Source organism: Haliotis asinina, chromosome 4 (assembly GCF_037392515.1).
Source record: "Haliotis asinina isolate JCU_RB_2024 chromosome 4, JCU_Hal_asi_v2, whole genome shotgun sequence".
Taxonomy (NCBI): domain Eukaryota; kingdom Metazoa; phylum Mollusca; class Gastropoda; order Lepetellida; family Haliotidae; genus Haliotis; species Haliotis asinina.
In genome coordinates this window covers 52616413-52626353 of record NC_090283.1, presented here as the reverse complement: position 1 = coordinate 52626353, position 9941 = coordinate 52616413, and positions in this window count along the sequence as shown.

The following is a 9941-nucleotide window of genomic DNA, read 5'->3' as shown; positions in this document are numbered from 1 at the left end:
GCCAAAAACCTTTATCTTGTAATAATTCCGTGCCTTTTGGAAATTCAAGACACAAACATGAACTCCTGTTTTTGCTTAAACAAAAATTAAGATTTGTCTTCCATCGTGTATGGAACTGTAGTTTTTGCATAACGATTTTTAACGCTTTCGGATATAACCTAATGTTGTAAATCATGAAATTAATGCGCCACGCGTGCAAGGTCCTAGTATGAAATGCGCAATGAAATTAGTGCGAGCGTTGGAATCTGTGTTGATGAAATGTGATGATGTATATTTTCTTTTTACTCTTGTTATTTACCCAATAGAATAGAATTGAATAGAGCTTGTAAGCAATGAATGGAAACGAATGGAAACGAGCTGACGATGTTCGCTAACATGTTTGATCACGTGATTGTTTGCTGCTATGTAGCAACCCGAGTAATGGCCTATTCAAGATTTGTCCAAGAGGTCTTATCTTGCCTCAAGCTGTTTTCTGATTGGCTGAGCGCTCATGTATTATTTTGGATATACCCACTTACAAGCGACGCGCATTTCAATGTACGCCGCTGCCAATGGCAACCCATTCGGTACTCCGTTGTTGTACTCGAATAACTGGGAATCACGCATGATGCAAGGAAAGTACCGATGTTTTGCGAATGCAAATCGTTGGTAGGGAGACAACTCTAAATCTGCATTTATTGTGTCGTCTGCAAAATCTACAAAAAGATATATTCCAATAAATATATTTGGACAAAATGTTCAAATGTAGTCCCTGTGAATATTGAATGGGAATTACACCGCGGAAAATTTACTAAGACAGTACCTGCTGAAAAAAACCCCAGTAAAATGTAAATTTCGAATCGTTTGATTCACACTGGTTGGCTGAAGTGTACGATTCGATACTCATGCTTCAAACAGTTCAAAATTAAAATTGAGGTGTTCGGTAAGATATGTACTTTGCTCACTGCGTTACGGTTAAACACATGCCGTGACAAAAGGTGTAAGAAATCCCCACCGAACCAGCTAAATATAACACTGACAACTCTAAGATTTGTCAATAATATTGTATTCAGCAAAACAAAAACCAAGATACAAAGAAAATCACAAACGAGGTTCCATGCACAATGTAAATGAGTCAATCTACAGTAATGGGTCACAAATATAATGTCAACTCACCTAAGTCTTGATGGGAGAGTGAGAAACAGTTATACAGAATGTAACACAGGCAGAGGTTATGTAGATCAAGCAGACGGGCAGCTATGTACTCCAGTTAATCTGTATCCGTGTTGACAACACGGCAACTAGCCTTTATATATTCATTCAGTCATCAATTCCTGAAAGTTCGAGCACTTACGACCATCGCCATCAACGTGGAACGCTACATATGTCATTTTTGGGATTTCACTCTCTTAGTAAAGTACAAATTCGACTACTTTTTTCGATTGACTTTGTGTGCTGGCGATTAGGTGCCTGACTCTGAGGATGCGGGTTCGAATCCCGGTTGGGACTCAACCAAAAAAAGTACTAGAATTTGTATTTTACTCAGAAAGTGAAATCCCAAATATGACATATGTTGCATTTGACCACTTTCTAAATGGCATCGTGTAACCAAAACGTTGAATGCTATATGCCAGCTTTGTGTTTACCTCATAACATAATCAAAGGGTGGTAACTCTACAGAACTACCTTAAACGCCTGCCGTCAAAATACTAATACCACTGAAATTTATGATAAGAAATGTGATTCATGATAATTATCACTTAAAACACTAAACGCTGTGTCCCAATAATAATTATTACTTAATTAATAATACAATTTACAGAAAATACGCTCTCGTAACCTACGGTCCCTCGGGGCGCATGGGATGATGAACACTCAATTTTTACTTATGTTTCCTGAGCCCGCACACACACACACACGCACACGCACACGCACACGCACACGCACGCACACGCACACTCCCCCTTGTGACCAGTCAACAACGTATGAAGTCCCTCTCCGTTTTCGTTTCCAAAACAGACCTGATATAAAGAAGGTACCAGTAGGTTGCCAGTAGGTTGTGTTAACTCGCCAGAGGAGGACATTCTTAATGAAATACAGGTGGATGTACTAAATAACACGTGTCTTCATTGAAATTGGTTCTGCCACACAACGGAGCTCATATTTGCTGATTCCTGGAATATTGCCCAAACCATCATAAAACCACACTCACTCACTCACTCACAGAATAGGACATAACATCAGACTAACCTATCTCTTTCATAAACGTCACATCTTCTTTGAAAGAATCGTGTGGATGAAATCCGTTTCATGTTCATTCTGTTAAATGTTTAATTTCAGTTGCATCCATACGACCATAAAGCTACAAATGGTTATAGAAGTTTTCAGCTGATCTTGATATTTTAGGAAGGCACGAGTCTTAAACCGAACAACGTGAATAGTTCTTTTGGCATTTAGACGTTGGTGTGAAGAACAACGTGGAGATTTCTTCTGACATTTAGACGTTGGTGTGAGGAACAACGTGGAGAGTTCTATTAACACAATAGGTACAACTTTTATATTATTATTTAACATGACCAACGTTTCGGTGTAGCTTCTAACACAGTTCTGTCACTAACTAGATAATGGTCCGGTGGTACATGCTACACCTAATCGTCTCTCATATTATTAATAAAGAATTCGGATATCCACAGTACCCCCCAACCCCCACCCCACCCCACCATTGTTCATTATCTTATTTATTTATTTCCAAGATGGACTTAATTCATGCGTTCGATAATCGATACATTTTTTCATCACAGGAAAGTATACTGATTTATTGATAACCTTTATTTAATGACTTTAGCAGCATTTTTATTTCGTACACTGAGAATACCTGTTATCTTCCAGGAAACTAGTGATTATCTTGATAATGTCCACATGTATGTTCATCTGTGTCCACCAAGACCCTAGAAGGTAACTGGAATACAAAAAAAAAACATTTATGTACATTGCTTTATGGCTTCAATACCTTTTTTCCTGGTTATTAGGAAATCATATTGATGACATACGTAAGTTTGCATAGACGAGGGATAAGAATGACTTGAAGAGAAGAAACGTTGATTACACAGAAGAAATGTAAATTACTTCACACACGCAATGCCCCAGTGTGCTAAGTTTCAAACGAGAACCTAACTTGTCTGAACAAATAGTTAAAGTACAGAAACCACTTAATGTCAAAGTATGGTTCAAAAAAGAAAGGCATCGAGTGTTAGTCTAGACAGGAGCTTGAATATTGATTCATGTTCATCTCACATCAGTCTTACCATACCTTTGGTGGTGATGTCAGATCTTCCAGGATGGATGGGAGTTATATTTTTGAGATGCTTTGACTGTTTGTCGTGGCTTTAAGGTCGTTGTGTTTCAATATGTACTGACGTCTTCCAAAGACAGATGTTTCTCTGACATAATCATGGTCACGAATATATTCTATTGTCTTGAAATTGTGGCTGAGACCATTCACCAATACACAGCTTCTTATTGTGAGTGTGAAAGGTGCTCAATAGCTGAAAACCTAATCAACCTTAGATGAAACGATGTTAACGATAACAATTTTCCATTTCGAAAAGGGACCTTTAGATTGTGCACTTCTACCATAAAATAAATCATCCAATACCAGTGCCGTTGGGAACAGACTCACTACTGATGTTACACGCTGGCGTTACAGCCCATGTGACCGATCACCCAGTCCATGCACCAACCATTGGAGGCATGCCGACATCCTGAACGACTATCATCGAATCCTTCGGCCCCCTACTACGACTGTTAGTCGTTAAGGGCAGCCTCATGGATCACGTGGTTGGGCTCATGCTAGTCTGTGCGGATCCCGGTTAGAACTGGTCTTCAGCAACCCACGGTTGACGTAAGATACAACTAACTGAATCGGGTGGTCAGGTCAGGACACGTCAGAATATCCTAATTGACGACAGGAATATTCATAATGGCAGTCTGTAGAGTTTCCGATCCAAGCGGCCGATATTGCTGGGTGAAACGTAAAACAACAATTTAGCAAATAATTACCCAGATTATACGTAATGACGATAGCTGCACCTCAGCCATTTATCGATGGCTGATGTCCACGTATCCTCACGAAGACTACCGTTATGCTAGTTCTGGTACCAGCAGTGTCACGGTCTCAATTGTGCCCGACATTTCGGAAATGCAACCTGGCAGACTGGAGTATAATATTTGGATCATATGCAGCGAAAGACACGATTTGTCAATGGACGAGATGACACAGTTTTTTTAAATAAAAGAAACCTTGCCATCATGAACATGACCTACACACATGCTGTTATATCATAGATACTGTTCTCGAAATGGATACTGGAGTTCTCTACTTCTGGACGACAACGTCTCCTGTCATACATCAATATGCTTTTTCACCTATCGATAGCTATTCACGTAGTGATTCTTACCACAAATAGAAGACCCACGAACCATTAAATCTACACTGCTACAAACAAGACAACTCGAAACGTTCTGTAGACATGAAGTGAAGTCTGCGGATGTCTGTGTGCTCTCCTTTTTCATTTCAGTAAAGATACATACTGGCAGCATGTAATCACAAGCAGAGACATGGCCGTAGATTTCCTCTGCAGAAATAGCTTCAGCCGGAATCCCCGATCTCAAGCCATCATTCACAGCCCACGTTTGGACTTTTCACGTCAGCACTACAGACACCTACAAACATGAAATGAAACATGTAACTATGTTCTCTGTTCTATGCATCACAGCTCAGGCAGAGAGTAGACATGGGGAAGAGACTATTATTACAGAAGCACTGAGAGATAATTGATGGTCAATATTTATCTTGAATGGGGATTACTTATTTCCATCGTGTCAGGTTGTGAATGTGACTCGCAGACCTTAGAAGGAAATAACGGCAGGTATAGGGTTGTTATATTTCATAGCGGGGCAGTTAAACGCCAGAGTAAATACACTGATGTGTTTGTCAGATAATATACGTGTGGTTGTTTGAGGAGGAAGACTTGTTAACTGCACTGGCTGACGGAACACATATTGAGTTTGGATAGTTGTAGGTAATGCCTGAACAGAGATAAAGAATAGAAGGATGATCATTTAACAACTGTCCGGACGGTGTTTTCGTAGGACTAACCTGTAAGGTTGGTTAAAGACAAAACCTAAAATGGCCCCACAGAATATTTAATAGGTCAGTGATTGTCTTTGTCGGAACTCCCCCAACTGGGGTTAATATTCATGGTATGAATACGTGGTTCGTGCAAATATAGCGGTATCTTGATAGATTTAGAGTGTATAAGTGAGTCAGTGAGTTCGGTTTTACGCCGCACTCAGCAATATTCCAGCTATATGGCGGTAAATTAAAGTGTATAAGAAGACTGATGCTATAAAAAGATGATTTGACTTTTCATTACTGGTAAAGTTAATTTAAAATATTAGTGATCCCAGACAATTAAAACATACATTGCACTGGCGTCTGTAGCGACTCTGAATAATATACAGTATGGTTCAAAATTATTGAGAATAGCTATAGCATTTCATATTATTAAACGAGAACAAATCAGATAAAATTGAATGTATTGTGAAAGTGAACTGACCTTTTCATGTTGTGTAGGTAACAATTTAATATTTTATCAAGTCTCCTTGAGCTTCATGGCACAGTCTAAGACGGGTAGGCATACTTCCTATCAGAGAGGTTAGTGTCTCGTGAGTTATGCTGTCCCAGTATCGGACCACTTCTCTCTTCATGTCTTCACTTTTTGTCAACCCGTTTTGATTCACACATTCCTTCATCATCCCCCAAATGTTCTCAATGGGATTTAAGTCAGGACTATTTGCAGGAAATGGTAATGCAGTCACATTTTTCTCCTGAAACCACTGCTTGGCATGTTTTGCGGTGTGTTTAGGATCATTATCTTGCTGCAAAATCCAGTCATTTCCATAAAACACATGTGCACTTGGAAGGAGAAAATTATCTAATATGTTAGTGTAGCGTTGACTTGTCAGATTTCCCTCAAACACACACAGCGGGGTCGTTCCTAATAAGGATATCCCTCCCCATACATGAAACTTTGGGCTGTATTTAGGTCGTCGATACAACGGTGCTGACGCAGACTTTGTCCATATTTTCACATTATTGGGATGTACCCATATTGAGCTTTCATCAGTAAAAATCACATTTTCCCAGTCAAAGTTTTCATGTGCCAAACACCACTCAACACGCCTGTCTTTATGTTCTTGTTTCATGAGAGGAGAAGGAATTCCAGTCGTTTTCTCCCATTCAAGATCAATCAAATTTCTTCTAACTGTAGATTTTGATACAACTGTTGATCCCCTTTCTATCATTTCATACCTGATGTTGGAGATGCTTGCCCTTTGCTTTTTAGACGCTAAAATTCCCAGCCGGACGCGATCTGAGAAGTCCAATTTTCTGGGTCTCCCTGCTCCTTTCTGGTGCCCAAAATCCTTTCCCTCTTTAAAATTCTTCCTAATCCTATACACAGTAGAACGAGGAGTCCCTGTTCTCTCTGCCAATGTATTTACATCATCAATTCCTTGATTACACAACTCAAAAATCAACCTTCTTTTATCTTCAACAGACATTGTTGACAGTGCTGAGGAAAATGACGTCTGCTACAAATTCAGGGGAGGTAACTCTAATTGTACTATACTCAGTAGGCAAAGATGAGTTACCTCCCTTATACCATTACTTAGTTTTAAGTATCAGTGAATCAGTTGAGGTGTTAGGATAGCTCAAAGTAAGAAGAAAAATTCTCAATAATTATGAACCAGACTATATTATTGCATCGGCATTGCCGAAGTTGGTGGAGCAGTTAAGAAGCAGATGACTTTATGGGTAACAACACGTCTTGTTCATGGCCCAGAGTGAGTGACTGACTGAGTTTAGTTTTACGCCGCACTCAGCAACATTCCCGCTATAAATAATCGAGTCTGGACCAGACAATGCAATGATCAACAACATGAGCATCGACCTGCGCAATTGGGAACCGATGACATGTGTCAACCAAGACAGCGAGTCTGACCACCCGATCCCGTTAGTCGCCTCTCACGACAAGCATAGTCGCCTTTTATGGCAAGTATGGGTGGCTGAAGGCCTGTTCTACCCTGGACATTCACGGGTCTCATGGCCCAGAGAGAGCGTAGATTCTCGCATCGTCTCCTTTAGCTTGATAATGATGCAGTTGATACCAAAACGACGCTCTATACAATAAATAATCAGCTGTTTCCATAATGCTTCATTAATCAGAATCCCGTATTTGGTACTCTCAAGCTTCCCAGTCAGATTGTGTAAGTTGCTAAATACAGTCAGTGTAAGTGTTGGCAAAATGCTCATTGACAAGCATTTTATAGTTAATTGAAACGCTGAAAATACCAACAGTTGACGAATAACTGACGAGTGAAACTGGCGTAGTCGTAAGTATCGTGTATTGTTCGGCACGTCGTGTCGACATAAGACTTCATGCGGACCACACAGTAATCTGTTCTTTTGTAAGGTTCTTGTGCGGTGATATAAGGCTTTTCGCCAGAGGTGAGAGCTCGGAAACCTTGTTAAATCGCCGAGCTCAGAATTGTACGCTGAATAGAATGGCTCAAGATATTTTATGTTTGAAAAGATCCGTAGGTACGATACCATATGACTCTATGAGTTAAGGATGAACTCTGACATTGTGATTTTGGGATTACCTATAATGATCTTGAATAACCCGGATTATTGATAAGGCCTCAATGTTCACAGTAACGAGAATTAGGGAGCTAAAGGTTGCTCTCAGTTTTGAGAATGCAGTGATCTCTATATACATGTACGTAACGAGTAACTGTCAGTTCTGAAGAACCGAGGACGGTGGGGTAGCCTAGTGGTTAAAGTGTTCGCTCGTCACGCCGAAGACCCGCGTTCGATTCCTCACATGGGTACAATATGTGAAGCCCATTTTCTGGTATCCCCCACCGTGATATTGCTGGAATATTGCTAAAAATCGGAGTAAAGCTAAACTCACTCACTCACTCACTCACTCACTCTGAAGAAGAAGCTGGTTAGAACTTACCTTCAACAGCCCATGTTGGCCTTAATAGGCGACTTTGATGTAGGGGTGACAAAGGTATAACTTGCTGTTGATTTGGCACGTATGGTGCCATGAACATCATTGTGATACTGAGTAGTCTTTGTTCTCGTACCAAAAAGCATTTGCAAGGTGAATCTATACCTTGGTCAAGGATACAGATTTTGTGCGAGGACCGTTATTTTGTGACAGTGGAGCACAAAAACCTATAGTCAATGTGAATTCAGAAGGAACTGTGACTATTACAATCATCTGATGCATTACCTGCCGGATGCAGCAAGAGGAATCACATATATTGCTTGAAGTTTCAGAGAGAGTGAATGAGTTTAGCTTTATGCAGCAATCAGCGCTACGCCACGGTCTGTAGAAAATCGAGTCTGGACCAAACAATCCAGTCGGCAACAGCGTCAGCAACTGGGATACCATGTATCATCCCAGTTTAGCGAGTCGGACCTACTCCCCACCATTCGTAAGTGACAGGAACTTGATCTATATTGTTTAGAGATGGAACACCATAGACGGCTGAAGCATTTACCAAAGCTGAACGCCAGCAATGCTCATGTAAAAGTTTTAATCTTAATGCGAATGCATGTACAAATACTACCTATTTTTTGCATGTACAATTACTCACTTTTAGAAGAAATACGATGAGATGAAATGATATGAGCCTCACAGTACATACGTCAGAGTACATTATTGTGTGGATATACGATGTGCATGAATTTCATTTATATGATAACTGGTGTCATAACAGCCAATTCAGATTGTGTCCAAAATACACTTTCCGTATTTATTTTACAAATTCCACATACATGTAGTTTTACCACCTCCATTTTTTTTCACTCCTATTAAAACGAGATTACTACGGTTAATGACAAACAAATATCTGTCCTCAGCCCTGTGTAAACCATTAGAAAAAAAGATAAAGTGATATGGAAATTGCAAACGCACCAGTGATGAAAATATTGTAATAATTGAAATTGTCGTTGCAGGGTTAATCATCGATATTTATAATATGTGACCCGACGAGTACACCATTCTCGACCTGTTTCTCAGTTTGCCAGTTGGATGTGAGACGTAAGCCCAGAGACGTATAAATCTTGAGTGAAACACAAGAGAATAGTGCTGAGAAACTGACAAACACATCCATTCTGAACCGGGTCATAGGTATCCGTCACAACTGAGGGATGCAACTGATAAGAACGGATAGCTGCACCTTAGCGACACGGTTCACCATGCTCCCTTGTTAAACGTATAGGAGAGTTGATAAGAACATTTGGGAAAAACGCGACACTTGAACGATTAGGGTTTTTAGAAAAACAAAATATACACTTGCGTCCTCATATGCAACATTTAAGCAATACTATTCCTCACATACATCATGGCCAGCTGATCATGTTTCAATCGAAAAGGATACTGCGTCTTTGTAATGTGTTGTTGTTCCAGATCTATACCGACAAGGGATGGGTTGTCGTTACCGATGTATACCGACAAGGGATGGGTTGTCGTTACCGATGTACACTGACCCAAAAAAGAAACGCATAGCTGAAATCTCATTTTTAAAGTAGATTTTTTCGGAAAATATGGAATGGAATGACAATTAATTTAAATATTAAGTGTTTTTATAGTCAATACAACCAAAACAGACAAACAAACACAACCTCTGGTGATTATTCGCCACACCACAGCACCTTGAAAACGCTTTGTATAATCTGCACGTGGGAAAATCTGAAAGCATTATGCACGTGCAAATGCAGGATCTCAATCTTGATTATGATGGCTATAAAAGGTGACAGGTCCTGTTGCGATTCATTCTTCGAATTTCTTTCTATGCGACGCGAAAAATGCCAAGGTTAAATGAAG